General features: G+C 41.1%; 1 protein-coding gene and 1 long non-coding RNA gene across 14 annotated transcripts in view; one reads left to right on the forward strand and one right to left on the reverse strand.

Moving 5' to 3' along the window:
* Positions 1-1,545: 1,545 nt before the first annotated feature.
* On the reverse strand, positions 1,546-8,805 carry LOC114847698 (uncharacterized). Its single transcript, XR_003784250.3, has 3 exons — positions 8,387-8,805; positions 6,859-6,986; positions 1,546-3,820 (listed from the first exon to the last, which is right to left on the reverse strand). It is a non-coding gene; the product is annotated as an uncharacterized LOC114847698 (long non-coding RNA).
* Positions 8,095-20,848, forward strand: part of LOC114847693 (interleukin-1 receptor accessory protein-like 1-A) — a 115,914-nt gene continuing 103,160 nt past the window's right edge. For 4 of the 13 annotated variants that reach the window (XM_055505068.1, XM_055505065.1, XM_055505077.1 and 1 more), the window contains exons 1-3: positions 8,095-8,440; positions 14,378-14,442; positions 18,275-18,341. The gene's annotated coding sequence lies outside the window, so the exon portion shown is untranslated. Of the gene's footprint in view, positions 8,441-10,703; positions 10,762-13,086; positions 13,368-14,377; positions 14,443-18,274; positions 18,342-18,862; positions 18,935-20,848 lie in introns of all 13 variants that reach the window. The other 9 variants (XM_055505073.1, XM_055505072.1, XM_055505071.1 and 6 more) reach the window with 8 other exon arrangements.

The following is a 20,848-nucleotide window of genomic DNA, read 5'->3' on the forward strand; positions in this document are numbered from 1 at the left end:
ACTCTGTTTGTAACCACTGTTTGTCCATTCGCTGTAAAGAATTGCCCTTTTGTTCTGTGATGAATTCCTCTCACACGTTACTGCTAAGTTAAATGCCTCCCTGTCCTGATAGGTTTGAGAACCTCGACTTACATACAGCAAAGCTAAGTCAGATGTTTTTGGTTGATGTACTGAATGGTGCCGTGCATGTTAACAGTGCTGGTGAAAAGAATATTTGTAAGGTTTGAAAAAAAAGCTGCAAAGTAAGAGAGACTTGAGAAAAGCTCTGGAGTAAAGAATTGAATGTGGCAATTACTTGAACCTCTGTGAGTCATGAGACTGACTGTAACATTCAGCAAAGGAGCAGAATACGAATCAGAGATCCACACATTTTTATCTTTCATAAATATATACATTTATTTATATTTTATTTATTATGTTCCATCTTTGGTTGTTGACTGTCAGGGTTTGTGTCAAGAGTCCGTGTTGAGCAGAGTTTACAGAATCAGTGCTGATGGTGGAGCATTAAATATGGTTTACCGGTTTGCTTAGATTATCTGTCATTTACAGAATTAAGGACTTTTGCTTTTGAAATGTTTGTTCTCACTCTCAAATAAAAGGCCTCAGGTGTTAACCTTTTTATTAATGCCATACACCACAGTAGGTGCAATTATAGGGATGAATTGAAAGAAGGGAAGCTTTCCATAAAGGACGGGAGCACTAACCTACTGTTTCACTGAACGCCTCTACATAGCGTACATTACAAAACCTCATCCTCTGTCATTAAGGTTTGGCCTCGCTGATCTTATTTTCCAACATGCAGAGGAAAGGAAAGAGAAGAAAAAGGAGGAGGAGGACGTGTTTGGAATAGTGCCCTCTTTTCTGCAGCTGTAGCGAGAGGAGGGACAGGTCCGCTGGGAGTAATTGCATGCTTTTTTGTGTTTCTGTCGGAATAACACATTTCTGGCTGGTAGACGCTATGAGATGTTTGATTAAAGCTTTGCCACAAAAAAGAACAGACTGATTACTGGGGAAAATGTGGAGGTTTCTGAATGGTAATGCTGTGTAACCCTCAAAATGGGGGAGGAAAAACAAATCAAGAAAGAGAAAGGAAGAATGCAGTCAACACATTGTGCCGAGGTCTGCCAACATTCAGGCAGGACAATAGACTCTAAATGGCAGCTTTGTATGCAATTAAGCATCATTCCTGTAGAACAGAGGCCTCGTTCTCATTTGCAATTCCCCCTGTTCATCATTTGGCTGCATTTTCACTGTAACATAATCCTATACAAAAATGATTCTCATTTATTTTCTCCAGGCCGCAGTGAAATCTGATTTTCTTGAAAAAGCAAAACAACCGTAACGTGTGTCAAGAAATTTGGACTTGCAGTTATGCGCCCGAACGGACCTACATGTACCATAGGCAACACGTTAATGTTTAATAAAGACAGAGAAAAAGTAAAATGTTCTTCACTAAAGACAAAGAAAGTCTAAAAAGTTGTGACAAAGCTGAAAAACTGGAAGCGAGGATGCGCGTGGATGTAATTAGAGGCGGACAGCTGTCTCTTTGGGCCTGTGATTGCACACTGTGGAGCATTGGTGTTAATGTGTTTATTTTGTCGTAAGCAGCTGTTCTCATTCTAATGATCACAAGTAGTTCTCCTACTTGTGGTCGCCATCCTCTGCCGTTTTACTTGTGAAACTCTTATTGTACAGAACTTTCAGCGAGGATGAAGGATGAGAGCGGACACAGGTTAATTACGGCTTGGAAAAACTTCGTTGCTAATTACTACTGATCCACAAAAGCATCTATTCTCATCTATTTTGAGCCGGTGCTATTTCCAATGAGATAAAATGACCCTCTCTGTTTCACCTGAGATCTGTACATTGAGCCTTTTAAACGGTTTTCTCCTCTTTTACCCATTTATGAACGCACTCATGCTGCTGGTGGTTTCATGCTGCAGCTGACGGATCATAGCTGCTTGAGCGACTGATGTGGGAATGTGCGATTCTGTTTATAGACTTTAAGGGTACAATTATTTCCACGTTATGTGTTTGTGATCATTTTATTGATGGAGCCGTTCAAGTAGCCTTTTCGTTGCCGCTATTAAAAAGTCAACTTTTGGGAAGGTTTTAAGGTTATTAGAAGGTTCAGATATAAAGTTTTTGAAGCCGTTTGAACTCTCCTCTGCACTTTAATCAAATTTAATACTGAACATATTTGTTTTCTGAAAAAAACCCTATGTATGAGTCACATTTTGAACAAATGGGATGTGCTTCCACCACCTCTATTAGTGGACAAAAATCCAAGGACGGTAAAGTATTTAGGAAAGTAAAGTGGCCCAGAGTAGAACAAAAATGCCGATTCAATGGAATAAAAAATGAAACACAGTCAGTGTCATGTTTGTTTGCCGCAGCCAGAACAGGGGGGTCAGCGAGGTAAGCAGTAGCTTGACAGCAAGTATGTGACCAAGGGAAACTTAACAGGAAGTGACCTTGAGCTGTGCAAAACTTCATCGCAAACAACTTCCCATGGAGGTCTTACAACTGTATTCATGAGCATCTGGCTGAGCCTGACCTGCGCAGAGACAGGCTGCATTCTAAACACTGGGCCAATAATCATTTCTCAGTTTCTTTCTGTCATGTTCTTTGGCCTTTACGTGCTTGCGAGTGTGTGTGTGTGTGTGTGTGTGTGTGTGTGTTCGTGTGAAAAGTCGACAAGGTATTTCCACTACATGAATAATTGGCATTTCTTCGTGTCAGTATATCATGTTCTTTACGGTGGAGTTCATGTTTATGTGGCCACAGATGGGATTAAATGAATGCCTTGCTGTAGATGTGTCAGCAGGTTGGAGATAAGGCAGGAGCTATCTCAGAGCGGGCAGCGTCATGGCACGGCTCCCAGTTACTGTCAACCTCTCCAACTGTCTGAACACGCGGGTCAGGCTGCACCTGATGGAAGATTTAAGGCCAAACACCACAGAGCGTGCGGGGGAATAAACAACACCGTGGAGGTTACAGCATCCTGTCTATTGTGCACCTGAACCTTTAAGTAATGTGCTGGCATTTCTAAATATCACCGGGTCATTACCTGGGACAGGAGACACGGTCTCCTTTACGCACACGTGAAGCCGCCGCTGATGAGATGGAGTCAAATATTCCTGCTGCTGCTGAGATGGCATCAGTGTGTGAGTGCAATCAAGGCAATAGGACTCTGGAAACACTGACAATGTGCCAGACATATTATGAGAATGTCTAAATCATCGAGTAAGAAGATAACGGTTCAGTAACTACAGGTTGTTTTAAACCCATCTCTGCTCTGCATATAATTAGGTAGAGAATTACCCTCAGTGGAATTTATAGCTAGAGTCCAACTGATCCAGGTGCCATGGTAACATTTACAAGCCTATGTGAATTAAATGTCAAACAGTGATCACACATTTAGGTTATTAATACATCAATTCTATTTATCTTCCTGGAAGTGACTGTAAGATACTGTACTTTTCTCACCAGCTGGTTTTTGGAACAACTTTGGGTTTGACCGTCTTTGTTTTTGTGAGATAATGCAGCTTGATGCCAAGTGTGACTTTTGTTTGCTTAAAGCCGATGGTGCAGAGCATCAGCTCGCATGCGTGAGACCTCTGGGTGTGTGGACGCGGCTCGTCGACAGCATCGGCTCCTCAGCGCGAGCAGAGTGACATGACATCTTGTCCCCGCGCTAATCATGGTACGTGAGCAGAGTGATTGTGGTTATCAGCGCCGCCGACAGCATCACAGGGCTGAGGTCCGTCCACGCAGCTGGGAGCTGGGTGACACGTACGTATTTGCCCCTCAACGCCACCTAAGGGGCGCAGAGACGGAAAACAAGGTGAGAGGGGACTTCTGGGTAATGCACCTGTCACCTGGCGCATCGCGGCGCAGAGGCGAGGACGGACGGCTGTACAGCACCTACAGCGAATGAGTTCACATTCACTGCAGCTGCACACAAATCACATCCACTCACCTCCAAGTTAAAACACAGTTACTTGGTGCATTTCAGATGCTGCGGCAGTCTGATCAAACCTGCTGTAGTGGTAAAGAGCCATTGCTTAGGAACTGTGTGTGCGTATATTGAATAAAGTTTGGTGCTGAACAGCATTAAAATGACTGCCGCTATTGATTGTTAGCCAACAACAGAGAGCTGACATTTGCACAAATCTGATTCACTCCATTGTTAGAGACCTCTGAATTGTAGCTGGATAGATGGGACACGCTGTATCTGTTAATGGGAGGCTGATGTTATTTCAGCAGAATGAATAAACAGAAAACCCGGTGATCAGCGTGAATATTACTTTAACATCTCTTCATTCCTTGTGAATTCAGTTTAGATTAAAATAACCTAAACAAACATAACGCAAGACTTAAAACTACATCTGAATAAATCTCCCTGCACAGCATTTAAGTTGGTTGTTTCATTTATAATAAGACATAAGTAGAAGGTACTCTCAATTTAATTGATGTCATACTGTTACTAACAAGTCATAATAAAAATTGCATCATAATTAATCTCTAAGATGAACATTTCTTGTGTCAACGCATAATCCCCCCTAATCATAATCATGAAGAATACTCAAGCTCGTTCCCTGAGGGCCTCCACTTCATCCGGCACCGTATCCAGTACATTATGTAAATAAGAAACCACCGGTGAACACGTGAGCTTGGTGAGACGGCACAAGGGTGATTAGGGGCTGAACGAGAGGCCAAATCACGAGAGAAGCGCACAGAGACAGAGGGAGATGAGGTTTGACTCAGAGTGAGAAGGTCTGCGGGGCAGTAATGAAAGAGGAAAAGGACGATGAACACTGGCTGCTTTAAGTGTCATCACAACAGGGAGTTTGCGTGGAGCAAATAAGGTGACATCATCAGTCTATTAGCCCTTCACTCACACCTTCAGCAACTCTGTATGTGCGTGCGATCATGTCACGGAAATGTGTGCTTCATCAGCACGTCATGTTCCTCTCAGCAACCAATGAATATGCCCATTCACAAAAGCAAGGACTGTGAAACAAAGATCATCTTCTGATCCCGGCAGCGATTTAACACGTGAAGGGCCAAGTCCTCCCCAGAACTAGTTCTGTCCCGTCACCAGTCTCCGCAGCCTCGCAGCGCATTACCATATGACTATCTGATCTGCAGCAGCTGTTTTGATTGATAACAAACTCATGTATTTGGCTCCAACTGTTGGAAGATGGATGCCAGAACCAGGACAGATATCTAGTCCTCACTTCACCCGTAAAAATATCCTCTGAATGTTATCTGCAACCCCTACGTTAAAATGTTTGGTACCATGTACCATTTCTCTACGTCAACTAAAAACCTAATCTCACAAAATGTCCCACAAGCCCTTGCTGTTGGGAGGAGGGTTTTACAAGTAGCTACACAAAGACGTTTATTATTCTGCTGTTGGCAGTGATAAGAATGGGAAAAGTACACTGCCAGCAGAATTTGAGCAGAAATAGAGACACATCTACATTCAAAATCATTTAGAATCCAGCTTCATGCCACCCCAGTGTCTGCGGCTCTGCAACACTGCGTTATATTACTGTAAAACCTTCTGTAACCACGCTCACAGACAGAAATGTGTTAGCTACTGCCTTCAGCGCTGAGATGAGATTAGTTTCACACCTTCACTTCAACTTATTTGTCACTGTACAACTTAACCTCGGCCCAACTCTTCAGCGTTTTTTGGTCTGAATATTTGAAACAAGTCCCAATAGAAACACAAGCACAATCCATTTCTGCACCTTTAACAAGAAGGTGGGATCACATGGAAAACATGGCATCGACTAGCGGATCAATACTGATTGGAATCTACGCCCCGGCTCCTTTGGTGTAATGATGGCTTTTAAGCACTGTGAAGAGAGACTGTAGCGCTGTACCGGCAAACAGGAACTAATCATGTCAGATTATTTTCTTGGCTTGAAGGAGGCGTAGATGAGACGAGGAGGGCGCTTGGCAAAGGCGGTGGAGAAAATGATTTTAGGGAACTGAGCTGTCACTGTGAAGTGGATTATTCATGCTGCCACCAGTAGATGGAGCTGAGATCCTCTCAAAGCTCCAGGGGTTGCGCTGCAGATTGTGTACATTTGAATATATGTGTTATATACATTGGTATTTGGACATGTTAGTAGGATTATATCTGTGCTATGTGTGTTTGTGGTTTACTCAAGTGCCACTTCTTTTTCTCTCTGACTTGTTTACTTTGTTGGAGGTCAGAGTAGGACAGGACCTACTGCTCAGAGGCAGACTTGGTGAACCAGTTACTTCAGGCCCCTGCAGTGAACTGGCACTTCGGATGCTGGGTTTCAGGGCTGAGTTTGGGGGGGTTGTTCTGCACAATGGGGACAGAATTGACTTTAGGAGCAGGGAGTTTTCACCATTATCTTCACTCATGCTTGCCCCAGTGTTTCTTGTCCCCCCTCTTCTTTCTTCTTAAGTTTGCTGATCAGGAGGCTGATCAGCCTTCTGGCCCCGAGGAGCATCTGTGCCCCTCATTCCCCATATGCCCCTGCCTTTAAGCCTGGCCCCCATCTCTGGTGCCAATCACTAATTTATCAACCACATGAATTAACAATCACTATTTTCCATCGCACCAACAATCTGATGGCTGATTGCAATCCTGACCTGTTTTGCGTGTATGTATATGTATGTATGTGTATATACAAACACCTAGTCATCCGATGAGACATGGGACATCAGCAGATAGAAAGGAAACATAATAAACTGGTCATGTCACACAACAGAAGACATTATTTACAGTATGACTTTGACTTTTCACTGTGAGTGGTTCTAATGTTTTTGTACATGATGCTTTTCTCTTCAGTCACGTGCTGCGTTTACCTCTGTGAGCCATCTTGTTGTCAAACTATGCAACTGTTCCTTGTTTGGCTGCTGTCAGCTGTCATTTCCGTGTCAGACTGATGTGATCCACCTCCACTCCGCTAAACTCCAGATGGCATCAAAACCAACTGTCAAACAAAGAAAAGATGCCACTTTATGTCACACTTATCTATTTCTTCAACTATTATTCTTAAGTTTTGATAATGCACGTTAGAAGAAACTGAACAATGTAACAAACATTAGTTCAAACTTCAGTACTATAATTGTTTTAAAGAATCAAACTAACATAATGAATGTGACCTTTACATTATTTCAGGTGTTTGATGTGTGAAATTCACTGACAAGCTACTCTTACTGTGCTGTGGGATCCCAGTATTTATTTACATTACAATTTACTAATAAATAATATCATCATCATCATCATCATCATCATCATCATCATCATCATCATCATCATCATCATCATCATCATCAATATTCTTAGTTGTGGCCTCTGTACTGGTAAGAGCTCTTTGTCCTTGTTCTGCAATATTGCCATGTGTTTTTCATCATAAAATGTTATTGCCTATTTCATATCAACAGTGTTTGCTGAGAAATACGTGTGCATTTGTTTATTATCATTATGTTTGTTTTCACATTGGATCTCGACCTTGTGATTTATTTCACTCATTTCATTATAAGTGTTTTCAATAACACTAAACTAACTTTAAAGTTTTTCTCTTAAAAAACAGCTGTTTACAGTACACTGCTTAACAGATCTGTTTCTGATGTTCTCTCTGTGTGCAGTAAGTGATGATACAAAAACCTGGTCGTGTTAATGGTGATTGACTCAGTTATTTTAATATTTAGTTTTTTTTTTTTACAGGAAATTGACACAAAGGTGCTAATTAAACTCCTGCTAATTGGGTATCTCCCATAAGACTTGTTTTCATCAACTGTAACATACTAGCCTGACTGTTCTATGCTTTGAGCTATTATACATATAATAACTATAATAGACTTACTCTATACAGTAGGTTTCATGACATTTTTATTACAGGTTTACAGCAAATTGTATATGATATATGATCATTTAATGAATTTCAGGATGTGTTAAGGTCGACCCTTTAGGTTCCAGATTGACTACAACATCTCCCAATTCAATAAGGACATATTTAAAAACGTCCTTTAGTGATAGTGACGTAACTTTATTTTATTATAGCCAATTAAAAATCAAGTACATCATAGTAGGCGGGGCTAATATTTCTAACGGTTGTATGCATTGTTAGCTGGTGTGGTAGATATGAATTCAACAGAAACAGAAACATTTATGGTGAAATAAGAATTTTGCACCTCCGCAATCAAACCTAATTCGCAAAGGTTAAAAATAAAGCAAACAACTTTTTAAAGTGGGTGAAAATGGTGAAAGTGCCCAAAACACCGGATAGTTTGGCTAACGGTTAGCCTACATTAAGCTAGCGGTAAAGCTAGCAGTTTATGCTACAGATAGGCTCAAAACACGTCGTCACCTGAAAATCTTCATACTTACTGGATTTTAATTCGATGAGGTGGTGAACTGTCTTTCTCCTACACGCCATCCAAGGTGAGTTAAGTTATATTTAGGCATCAGTGTTTTTCCATTTGTTAGCAGGTGGATTTCTTTTTTGTTGCTTTTGTTGTCATTTTCTTCTTAGTTTTTTTAATGAAGTTTTGTAGACTGTCACCTCTAAGTCTGAATGTGTGTCTCAGTTTACACTCGCTAAGTTGCTAAATTTGGTTCACTTTATCTGTTTGTAAGTCTGGGATATCAAAAAGATCACAGTATCACAATATAAAATAAAACATCCAGGCTTGTTTTACATAACTACCGAAAGGGGATTTCTTGAAACACTTTGTTTAAATGTAAAAATAGGTTAGGCCAGAGAGGGAGTTATAGGGTGAGACATCACCAAAGTACAGTTTTATGTAACATCAAAGGTGGAACAAACCTACACGAGGAATCACTTTGATGCATCCCACATGTGCCTTAGAATAAATGGGAGTCTGCAACCAGGAAAACTGTGGCAACAATAATTGGCTGATTGCCCTCTTTGGTGTTGCAGTAATTTTGCTGACAACTGCAACATCTTACCAATAGGAAGTAATTACTCACTTGGAGGTACAGGAGGCGAGATCATTGTTGCTTCTCTAATTTTCTCTGTATCTGCAGTAGAGCATACACATATTCTCTTTGTGTCTATATTTGTGTATGCTTGCATACAGCTTTACTAAGGAACTGTTTAGATGTTGGTATTATCTGAAGAGACCTGTCTTGATACATGATGTTTGTAAGTGAGAGATTAAAGGGAGTGCTTGTCTTTCAACATTGCGGTCCAAGGACATAGTTCAAAGCATTACAAGGTGTCAGTTCGGCCCTTTGAAGATTGCTCTCTCATTCCGTTCAGAGTGCAGATGGGGGTGATAAAAGAAGCATGCGCAGATGTTTTCACATTTTCACATGCATCCAGCAGGATTTACCTTACTGTGAACAAAACAGCTTTCTATTATAAGAGGAAATGCTCCATGAACTCTCTTCATGGTCCCTCTCTACAGCATCATCCATACTTTTACAGTATATAAGCCCTGCATTATGCTATTGAATCTCTCCAAACAATCCCCCTCCCCTCCAGCAACTGCAAAACACTCCACACACCTCCATGACAGTATTTTAAGGGCAGTGTAGTGGTGCCTAGAGCCACATTAGCATGGCAAACCTGGTGTGACAGCAGTTTTGCTACTCTGCTGTTATGAGGGAATGAATATGCTCACTGTTGGGGCTGCTCTGGGGGAAAGCGGTTCTCTCCAAAGTGTGTTATCGTGTAGCCCCGAGTGGAGCTGGAGGGAGGGTGGGTTATAAGATTGGGAGGAGAGTGGGGGTGCATGGGGAAATGGAATGGGGGCTGCGAGGTAGAGACTGGAGGTGAGCTAAATTCAAGTTCAAAGCTTTAGAACGTGACTGCGAGCTGAGAGCTGGCTGGGGAGGAGATGCGATGCAGACAGAGCACAGGGAGTTGTGGTCTATGTGGAGCATGGTGGAGTGAATGGGCCTTGGCGGCTTGACAGTTGCTCCATACATGAGTTGAGTGAGAGAGGAAGCGACAGTACCAGGCTTATTGAGAAAGACAGGGAGAACACTGCAATCAGCTCTTCCCCGCCTGTAAGGAGGGAGTTGAAAATCACATGAAATACAAGGAGAGCAGAACACTCCCTCTGCAGCACACACAAACCTGCGTTAGACACTTAATGACTGTTAGAAGTGTTATTCATTTTAACCTGTTAAATAATTACCTTCTGCTAATTCTGTCTACTGAAATACACTAAAGAAGGAGCAGCACCAGGAGCCCACCCTCCAAAAACAACAGCAAAATGACATTATTATTGGATGTTTTTGACACGTTCAGCAGCTCCTATAAGGCTATGCACCTTTGTCCTGTTTCTGCAGCCATGTATACCTTGTCTGTTAGCTTTCTCTGTTCAAATGAATATTGCATCTTTGTTTTTAAAGGTCTCTGTTTTGCTCCAATATTTGTTTGAAATGAGAATCGCCCTTTGACCGTATTTCTTCATGAGTTTTTCAAGGTGGTTGGTAGTGTTGTTTTGTGGGCTGTAGCAATGACAGCCCAGTAAAAGAATAATGAATTCAGCTTGAAAGACATCCTCTAATGTAGACTTTAAATCATTCTTGAATGTGTGTTCTACAGTACATGCAAAGAAATCTGCATCAAGACAACGTCCATAATGTAGAATATGCAAATATACAAACAAGGATGTGAAATATTCTGGATTACTTCTGAATTTTATTTTTGATATTTCAAACAAACCACCAGTGAACGTCTGTCTATAAGTGAGGAGGAGCAGGACATGGATGCTTCAATTGCTCTGAGTGTGAGTTATGTTAGTTTATGCATTTCCATTCATTCCATTTTCTTCTAATTTCCCACATTGCAAAAATAGAGCAGTTTATGATGTTTTTCCTTACGTTGTGACACTCTCTCCCCCAGCTTACTGATAGCATTTGTTTAGTTTTCTCATCACTGTGTTCTGTAATTGTTTTCTTGATGGAGAAGTGTGGGAAAAGAAAATTACATGTTTTCACAGATGAGAGAAGAGGAAGGAGACGCATCCGATAAACTGTCTAATCAATTTCAGCAATTAAAGGCAGTTGTAGCCTCTGGAAGATATTTATTAATTTACGGGCTAAATGCAACTATAGCACAGCTGCAGTCATTTTCCCCCCTTGATTATTATAGCAACAAGCCAAGAGCCAGGTGTTCATTCTGGCAGGAAACAGAAGTAACAGTCTTCACAGCAATAGAGAACAATTACTAGCAGCTCCACTCAACTTCAAAGTTTCTCCTCATCATTAAAAGCAGGTACTTCAACCTGTACCAAATATTGTGTGCTGAAGATGAACCATCATTTATCTGCGGGTTGATTACGTGAACAGCGAAATACAAATATGCAGTCCAACTATGGCTGTGATGCTGAATTGGCAGATCTCCTATTCTTTTCAAACAGCAAGAATGCTTCAACCCCCACTGACTGAACTGAAGCATACTGTTTCCATGGCAGCAAACGGTGAACTTCCTGCCTTTTGAAGGCACAAACTTTATAAAACTGCGTCTGCTGCAGTCAAATAGGTTATTTGTTGCATTTCGATAGTGGACCTGGTGGCTAACAACACTGTCATGTGCTACAAGAGGCTTTTAATGAGAGGCAGTTACATTTGTTTGATGACTACATGTGATGGCTTGAGGCTTGTTCTGCTGCTTTTCTTGTCTAGTGGAGGCCTGGTTTAGCTAACTAACGATACCTGAGGCTTTGGCTAACACTTGACTGCGTCTACAGAGTGTATATTTTCTATAAAGCTGACAAGTTGTTCAGATTTATTTGCTGTGTTTTGTACATTGGAAGCGTTGTGGCTTGAAGTTACTGTGTGTTTGAAGCTGTCACAGGTCCAGGCTTAATGAGACATTTTTACTGCCTTAAAGAATGAAATTGCTACAGGACATTTGTGAAATGTTTGGCTTTTGTGACCATTCTGCTTGAGTTGTTATTATTCAGAAATCCTGTCATGCCTGTTGGAGAACTTTTTACTGATCACTGATGAAAATCAGTAGTTTAGTGTAAGTATATGTGCTTACTCTGTGTACTGTGTATCATATTCCATTCTCCATAATGCTTCATGTACATTATGCAAAGTGCCTATGGGGGGGTCACACTTTCAAAATCTCTTGACGTAAAAATGAAAATAAACCCATAAAACCCCAGACAGACAGATGGAGAAATATGAAGTTTGGATAGGCTGAAATCTGGGACTTCAAAGAGCTTTTTTTTTCCACCGCTGGTTTTAATGAAGCCTTCTCTGAAGGGAGCAGGCAGTGAGACTCTCTTTATTAAAGCACAGTCACTAAGGGCCCCCCGTGGACCTACATAACAAAGTGTGTCATTAAAAATTAACTTTGGGTGGAAGAGACTTAGTCACAGAGGAGAGAAGGAGCACAAGTGGAGAGAGCTGGGCCTGTAGCAGCGAGGCCTGGGGAGTGACCAGTGTGACGGGGCAGAGCTTTGGTTTACAGTGTACTGGAAACACGCTTTGTCATGGGGCTTGTGGTTGGGATGACCCCAGAGACACAGAACAAAAGGAAGAGGCGTTCAAACAGTGATGAACCGTGTATCTACTGCTTGGGAACCGAACAAAATAGGCAAGCGTTACATATTATGTGCTAGGACTCAGCACAGCGTTGGTAACATGATGCCACAGATTTTTCTGCTCGTCCTGTCTCAAGTGACCTTGAGTAAGTTGCTGTCGGAGGTCAGCCTTGTGTCGATGGTGTGGGAATAGTTAAAGGCGAGACAGACTTTTAGCATTCTTAATATATTTGGGATTTATTTTTTTAATTTCAGTCCAGTTCTGTGGCCAAAGGTATTTAATGACCTAATTAAAATGCTCTATGGTTATTAAAGTACTTAAAAAAATTAAAAATGCATATAGAATATTGTTATAGACAGCATATTTTTTATATTTTCATATGAAGTTAACAAATATTTGGTGGAAATATTGAACAATAAATAGAAATATAGAGAACGTAATGAATAATGCATGTGGTTTTAAATCTAATTTGGAAAATGTCAGGAGAAAGTCATATATTTTTAAAAACTTTATAATATACACCCTTTGACAGAGTTTTCTTTTACATTTTCTCATAGAGGCGTTGGCCTTTCATTTCCACCGCCTTAAGACGGCTCTTTCAACTACAGGTGTCCAGCCTGAGGCAGAAACATGCCCTCCTGTGGCTCACTCACTGCCGGTACAAGGTTATCCACGACCAAGGATCTGGGATCCGCTCTTTTTGATCCTACCGCAAGATTTTTCATCTGGCATAAGAAAAGATTTGGCAAAGAGCTGAACGTAGATCAGCTCTGTCGTTTTGAATTTTGCTGCTCTAACCCTGAACTGTGTGATGGCGTTAACCTGAGACGGTTGAAAGGTACGCTGTCTAGAAGCTCACGTAGAATAATTGACACAACTGTTGCATCTCTTGTCACGTGGAAAGACGTTTGATCTTCACACATTGGGGGTGTATGTGGTTCATTTTTATGAACTAATACTAATACTCAGACTAAGCTTTTTATTCAGTTTGGCATTATTTTCACATTAGCCAGTGTCTTGTTGATAGACACTTTACTTGTGTGGACAGTCACTGTAATCTATCTGTCTATGCTGCTGCTGTCATTTTCAGATAACACAGGATCTGTGGTATAAATTGCTAGAAGTGTTAACAGTCATTGTTTGTTAATATGCACCTGCCAATACTATCACCTGACTATGCAGTTCTTCTAAGATCTGTGGAGCATCCCTTTCACCTTCGCTTTGAATGTTTCATGACTCATTGCTTCACTGTTTTGGCTCACGCTTACTGTGCTCTAATATCAAACTTTAATATACTACAGCTACTGTAGCAGCTGTAGTATGTCATGATCATGATGCAGCTTCTCACTATAACAACTTTAATTATAAACCATATATACAGGAGCTTTCACCTTTACCTTGTACTGTATGTTAGATATTTAAACCCCAAATTAATTCTGACCCAGCAACAAATAAAATAAAAACACTTGTCATGTCATGACAGTCATATCCACGACATGTGCACTGTACAGTAAGTCGCCTTTACACCTTGGACAATGAGCCACAGTTTTGTTGTTTGCTTGTTATTGTGTTTTGTTCGAGGATGAGGAACCCATTATTCTTTCCCCTCACTAAGCTCATTTTGGTCGATCGTTTGTTCAGCCAAAAAGAAACATTTGTCAGTCAGCCATAGACAGATGAATCTGAAATGTGAGTCTCCGTTCAGAGGCCTGAAACTGTCCATATAAACGCCACTAAAACACCTGTATACTGTATATGGGCTAAGACAGTGTGCAGGCTAGTGTGCAGGGACCTTTGTCTCCCGAGACAAATCAAAGTCAGTCATGGCCTCTTATTCTGTCATTTCAGGCAGACCATGGATGTCTGCGGTGGACAAGAAAAGAGGCGCTCTGCTGGATGGAGGCCATGCAGAGGTAAAGGATGATTATATACTGCTTGCTCCAGTTGCTGTCATCTTTTAACATTTCTCTTCCACACAATGACCGTGAGGAGGATGGGTTAGAACACCCGTCACCCTAATGTCTCCCTGCCTTATCATGAGCAGCTCATAAAGATCCACTCTCTTTCCTTCAAGTAGGCCAATCTTTGTCAGCCACGAGGTGCCGTATACACACAAATGCTCACCGGTGAGTCATAAAAGCCGATTGGGAGTGTTTCATCCCCAAAAACTTGTGATAATGGAGAATTGTATTTATAGCGTCCCTGTTTAATCAGGTGCTCTGTGGATCTCCACATATTTTGTTTCACTGTAGGTGAAATTAGAAATGAAAAATGTGTGACTCAGACCAGCCAAGGTGTTTGATAAGTTTTGTCCACCAGATCAACCTGGGCATCTGTGTGCTGTATTAATGTGCTGCTGTTGTACGGCTCCTTGGTCTTCAACAGACAGAGACGGCCTTGGGTTGTCACAAATACATGCTGTGTATGGAAGAGAAAGAGGCAATTTAGATCCTCATTAAATTTTCAAAAGTCCTGATGGTCCTCTGAAAATTGAACCAACTGTTCCAACGCAACCTTAATTTTATGCTACAGTAAGTGCAAATTAGTTTCACAAAAATTATTTTTAATCACACTCTGCCAAGTTAATTTGCTGTGTGGTAATTTTTCCATGCTCCCTCTTAGCATCGCACTCAGTCATGAACCACGATGACTTGTATGATCTGTGCTCCCCACTTATTCAGACTCGGTGCTACTGATCTACCAATTCCCTTCCTGCTTAATAAATACATTACAAATTCCCTCTCATGCATCTGATACACAGTGACAGTGTAGGTCAAGGAAAGCTTTTGTATACTGATAATGATTTGTGATGGCAATAATAATGTGATACATATTGTTTAGATAAATTAATATTGTGTATAGAGCCATCAAATTACTCTGGTTCTGTTTTTACTGATGAACACATGATTTGTTTTAGTACAAAGTGAACTCTAATTGACATTATAAAATGAAAAATCCAAAACTGTCCAAAATGTTTCACATTTGAATCAATAATTAGTAAATGTGCGTTTGGCTGCAATTACACTTTTGGATATTTGTGGATAGGTCTCAATCACCTTTTTTTTAAATTTGCAGTGTGCTCAGGTTCTGTTGCTTCCATGGGGATTGCCAGATGGGCATTTTGTGTCAATGCTAGTCTCAAATACTCAATTGGATTGTGGTCTGGGCCACTCCAGAACGTTAACAGTGTTGTCCATGAATCATTTATGTGTGGCTTTGGTCGTATGCTTCGGGTCAGTGTCTTGCTGGAAAACAACTCTTGTCCCAGTTCTGCACTTCTCTTGCAGATTGCATCAGATTTTTTCCAGATTTTTTTTTTTGCTGCATCCATTTTACTCTTTAAATTTACAAGCCTTCCGGGGCCTGCTGCAGAAAATCATCCCCACAGCATAATGCTGAGCACATTGTCTGGCGGCCAAAAATCTCACAGGTCTCATTTCATCAGACCACAGAGCTTACTTCCAGTTAACCCCTGTCTCCCACCTGTTTTCTGCCAAACTTTGTCAGAGATGTATTTTCTCTAAAGTTTCAGACAGCAACAGTTGTCTGTACAGTGGACACTTGAAAGATGGGTCACTTATGCATTGGTGGCCCTAACTATTCTCCTTCTAGTGCAGTCAGTCACTTTTAGAGGGTGGCCTGCAGGAAGCAGATTAACTATGTGCCACATGCTTTTAAATTCTTAATGATGGCTCTAACTGTACTCCAAGCAACATTTTTCTTATATCCATCCCCCGACTTGTGCTTTTCATTGACCTTGTTGCAGAGGCTTTGTCTTCATGGTGAAGTTTTTGGCCACTATTTTGTAGTGTTCAATGACAAAAAATAATCTGTTGGCCACAAGTGTAACCACAGCATAAGCAATATACAGTACAGTTTATGAGCATTGCCGAGTTAGTGAATGAGGGGTTTATTATTGACATAGAGCAAACTCCTCTCCATCCTAGACAACACCTCTACCCCCTCCACAGTGTGCTGGCTGGACAGAGGAGCACCTTCAGCCAGAGGCTGATCAGTATTAGGTGCTCCACAAAATGCCACCAGAGATCTTTCCTATCGGTGGCCATCAGCCTGCACAACTCCACCCTCTGGAAGGGTTGATCTTCATCTGTGCGATAACATCTATAATAAAACTTTAGCTAGTACTAGTACTGTTAGCATTCTTATTTTTAATCTCCAATGTGTTCCTCCAACTGTGACAGTGATTAAAGTGTGCAAAATAATTTTTGAATCTTGAATTATATTCTGACATACTTATGTCTGTGTAGTGGAAGATAATGTTCTTTTTTTCTAAAAGGCCCAGCAAGACAGTGTTGCCTCATCTACTGACAGACAGTACCTTAACTGTCCATCTCCAAGGCTTCAGTTTATGGTGTAAGGCTATGCCCACATATAATTTAATTTGAAGTTTGGCATCACTGAAGAGATCACAGTGTGCCCTGTGTTACATGGGCATTGAATTCAAGCTTGTCCATCAAAACACAAGGTCCAGCAGAACAATAAGAAGCCCCTTGGGAAATATGCCAGATCTCAAAGTTGGCCCTTATACGAGATATTGCACTTTCTCAGAGAAGCTGCACATATGTTCCCTGGGGCAGAATGAACGACTTCGCCTGGGAGGATAGAGAGGGAGGGGGAGGAAAAAAGACGAGCGGCTCCATCTGTCTGTGGATCAGGGGGGCTCACAGACCGTTATATCTCCTCCTGGAAAAGAAGGGAGTCTTGGGCACATATCATCCAACAGAGACTTGATGGCTTAGTTTTCTGGTCTTGTGCTCTTTGCCACCCATGTTAAAGTTAGATTTGCCAATGATGGGTCTAACAACAAAACCACATAAGGCCCAGAAAACACATATGGCATTAAAGTCTTTGTGTAGTGGCTTCCTAGTGGCTCAGCTGACATGGCAGCTCTAAACAGAATATAGTCAAACAACATTATCATTGTGATCTTTTCTACGGTTTCTACCCCCCTTATATTACACATCCTTCGAAATAACCTTTTAAATAGTGTACTGTTTTTATAAATGTGTTTATTTTTGTATGATTTTGCACATGTGAACCTGGGAACCTGGGGGGGATTGGCCTTTTTCCTGGCAGACAGTGGCCATCTGGCCGAGGGGTTCAGGGACAGACACTATCTGTTAAACACTATATGCCTTAACTTCATGCCATGTCTCAGATGACACCGCCACTAACTCAGTTCCCTTTTTTACACCAGAAGAGACTGAGATGGATGAAACGTGACAGACATGGAGACTAAAGAGTGACAGAGCAAGCAACAAAATCACTGTTGTGATTTTGCCAGACCAAACAGACACATGCCATTATTTATTGGGCAAGGGTCCGGATCAATATCTTGTAACTGACAGCGCTTCTAAGTTTGATGTACCGTATGCACAGCCAGTACTGTGGTGTGAGTCTTCGCAGTAGCTCATGGTTAGGAAAGTGTGTTGCTTCACACTACCACACATAAATCCTGATGCTTCGACATAATTTCTGTCTCCTTAAATTTCCTTCCCAAACGTCAACTCAGAAATAGACTTCTACATAGTTAATTAATGTTACTCTGTTCAGAGAGCAAAAGTTTTGTGAGGTGTTTTTCCAAAGGGCATGATAGATGTCAGCAGCTGACATTTTCTTTAACATTCCTCATGTATTTTTCCTCTCTCTCACACGAACATGCAGTGTATTTCTTGATGTCTCAGTTTTTTTCCTGTTTTTCTGCACCTTCTCTTCCTGTCTTAGGTGGTGTGAGGGATCAGATATTGCCCAAGGGGGTCCACCAACGCATCATCCCCCAGCGATGAGTAAGGTAGCAACAGGAATCTTAACCGTTTGTGCATAAGTGTCTGTGTTGTTATGCATGAGTTCACCTTTGGCTGGGACAGGATGAAAATAACTACATGCTGTTCTTGCAGAGCCGATGATCTCTGCACACTGAGTTCATTTTCTACAACTTATTTTGAAAAGTTAATGAACTAGCAGTAAGTTAAACACATACTGAACATGAGAAGAGACATGAGACGAAGAACACAGATCAGGTATTAGAGTGAATGCTTGATGACTCAGAAAATAACAGGGATGTCATCTCCTTTCTTTCGATTACACATTTCATCTGAGCTGTGTGTTGGACCTGATCCCTCAACCCTGACTGCGACAGAACTCATAAACCTCAGGCATCTCTGAACTTTCAATTTGAGCATTGCTTGGAATAAGAGGCTGTGCAGATCTAGTGTCAGCCAGCAAGCACACTGTTATTAATAACTCATATGCACAAGCATAGTGTTATTGAGCTGTGTTGACAAAAACTCTCATGTTGCTTGCTTTATACAGATGAGAGGAGAGAGGCAATGATTACTCACCCTGTGTGTATGAATATTCCAGAGTAAGGCTTCGAGCTCTCAGGTCAGCCTCTCACATGGGGAATTACTTGTGTAATGAAACAATTTATTACTAAATGTAGGTAATAAATACACACGCAGTTGTTAATAGACAGTGCAACTCTGGCATAGAGATGTTGGTGAATCTCTGTGTCATGCTGAAGTAAATATTTCACGTTGTTCTCTATCTACACTATAGATCACCTACTGTATAAGTTTTGTGGGGGTGGATAGCAAGCACCCACACACCACTGAAACATATCTTAAGGCTCGGGTCTAGAGAAACTAAATCCTCATGTTGTTTTATAACCCAAGAATCACAGCTAAAGCTTTTTCAGTGCCTTAGAAGTGTGTGTTGTGTTGTGACTCAGTGTGCAGCTCTTTTTATTTAGGTCTTTTACTGTTACATATGGGCATAAAGTTTAGCTGCCAAAACACAAGATCCAAGCACCCAACAAGATTGATTACCGGCATTACAAATTAACACATCTCATAAACCTATGCTGCTGTTGATAATGCCATGGACGGCGCTCATAAGAAGGTAGGGGAGGCTGTCTCATGTGAATTACTTGGCTTTGCTGCGACTGTTATTTGTATGCAGTGACACAGAACACAGATTAGAGTAAGCGAGCTAGAAGACAGCTGAGGGACGAGCAAGGGAGACAGGGCCTCTAATTACAGAGTATAACCACTATAACTACCGTTTCCTGACCTTGAAATACGCTTTGTCTGTATGTATTTTTGTGCCAAGCGTTAACACATGGTTTACAATTAGACGAAGAAGACAATTTAAAGCAAGTTGTGTATATACGTGCTTTATGAAAATATCTTTCATTGCTCTACCAATGAGCAAAAACAATTCTAGCAGCAACTACAGACTTAAATTAATTCAAATAAACAGTTTTATTCCAATAAAATAGATAAAGCAGAACCCTGCCGTCTGTAAAATGCAAATAAATGTCATCCTTTCTGACACAAATTATAGTCCACAGCTGCTGAATGAAAGCATTCTCCTTCAGTTCATTAACTGTCTGCAGCATCATACATACTGCAGCAGGATGGTCGTATTGATTATGTGCCTATCCACTGTGTTTACCTTCATTAAATCATGTGCAGTTGCTAGTACAGATTTCTATACACACAAGCATCACCAGCCAAATCTGAATTCCCAACTCTTATTTTGCAGAGATATTAGCCTGCTTCCTGTATTTTTAGCCATGAGTCTCTGATTATTTTCACGTTTGTCCACTCCTCCATGTGCAGTACAAGTCTTTTAGCATCTCCACTTACTTGCCCCTGTCTGATCTGATTGTAGTTGACTTTCCAGCCTGTTTTGTAATTGAGACTTATCTCAACTGTTACTAGTGGTACTGAACGTAAGCTCTGGAAAACACTGAATCACTATAAAGTCTGTGTTAAAAACATTTTCGCTCTGGAGGAAGTCAAAAATGGTGACACCTGCTGGCCAAGACCAGACAAAAGTCAAAATAAAAAATGCTAGTTTCATCATTTTGTCCAATACAGTTGGTAAACATGCATTATTCATGCAAATTAATATTTTTATAAGATGTGTCAGAAGAGTAACCTTTGTAGAGCTGCAATGCAGCATGCATCCTACCTCCTTATTCTATTGCAATTAATTATTGGTCTATCTGGGTCCTTTGGGCGAACAACACTATCAATACTGCATCTACTTGCTACAATCAATGAACAAGTTATTTAGGGAATTGCCTCCCTCTCCACATACAGACACCATTCCTGCTCATGCACATCTACGCTGTGGACTCTCTTCACCACAGTACATCACAAGTATCTCTTCAACACATACATGGCTGATCACTTCCTAGTTCACCTTTTTATAGCTTGTGGCCTTACTAGTGTACACAGATGCCCCTCTCCTGAGCTCCATTACAATGAGCAGTCCATTAGCAAATGCCAA

This window comes from Betta splendens, chromosome 21 (assembly GCF_900634795.4).
Source record: "Betta splendens chromosome 21, fBetSpl5.4, whole genome shotgun sequence".
NCBI lineage: Eukaryota > Metazoa > Chordata > Actinopteri > Anabantiformes > Osphronemidae > Betta > Betta splendens.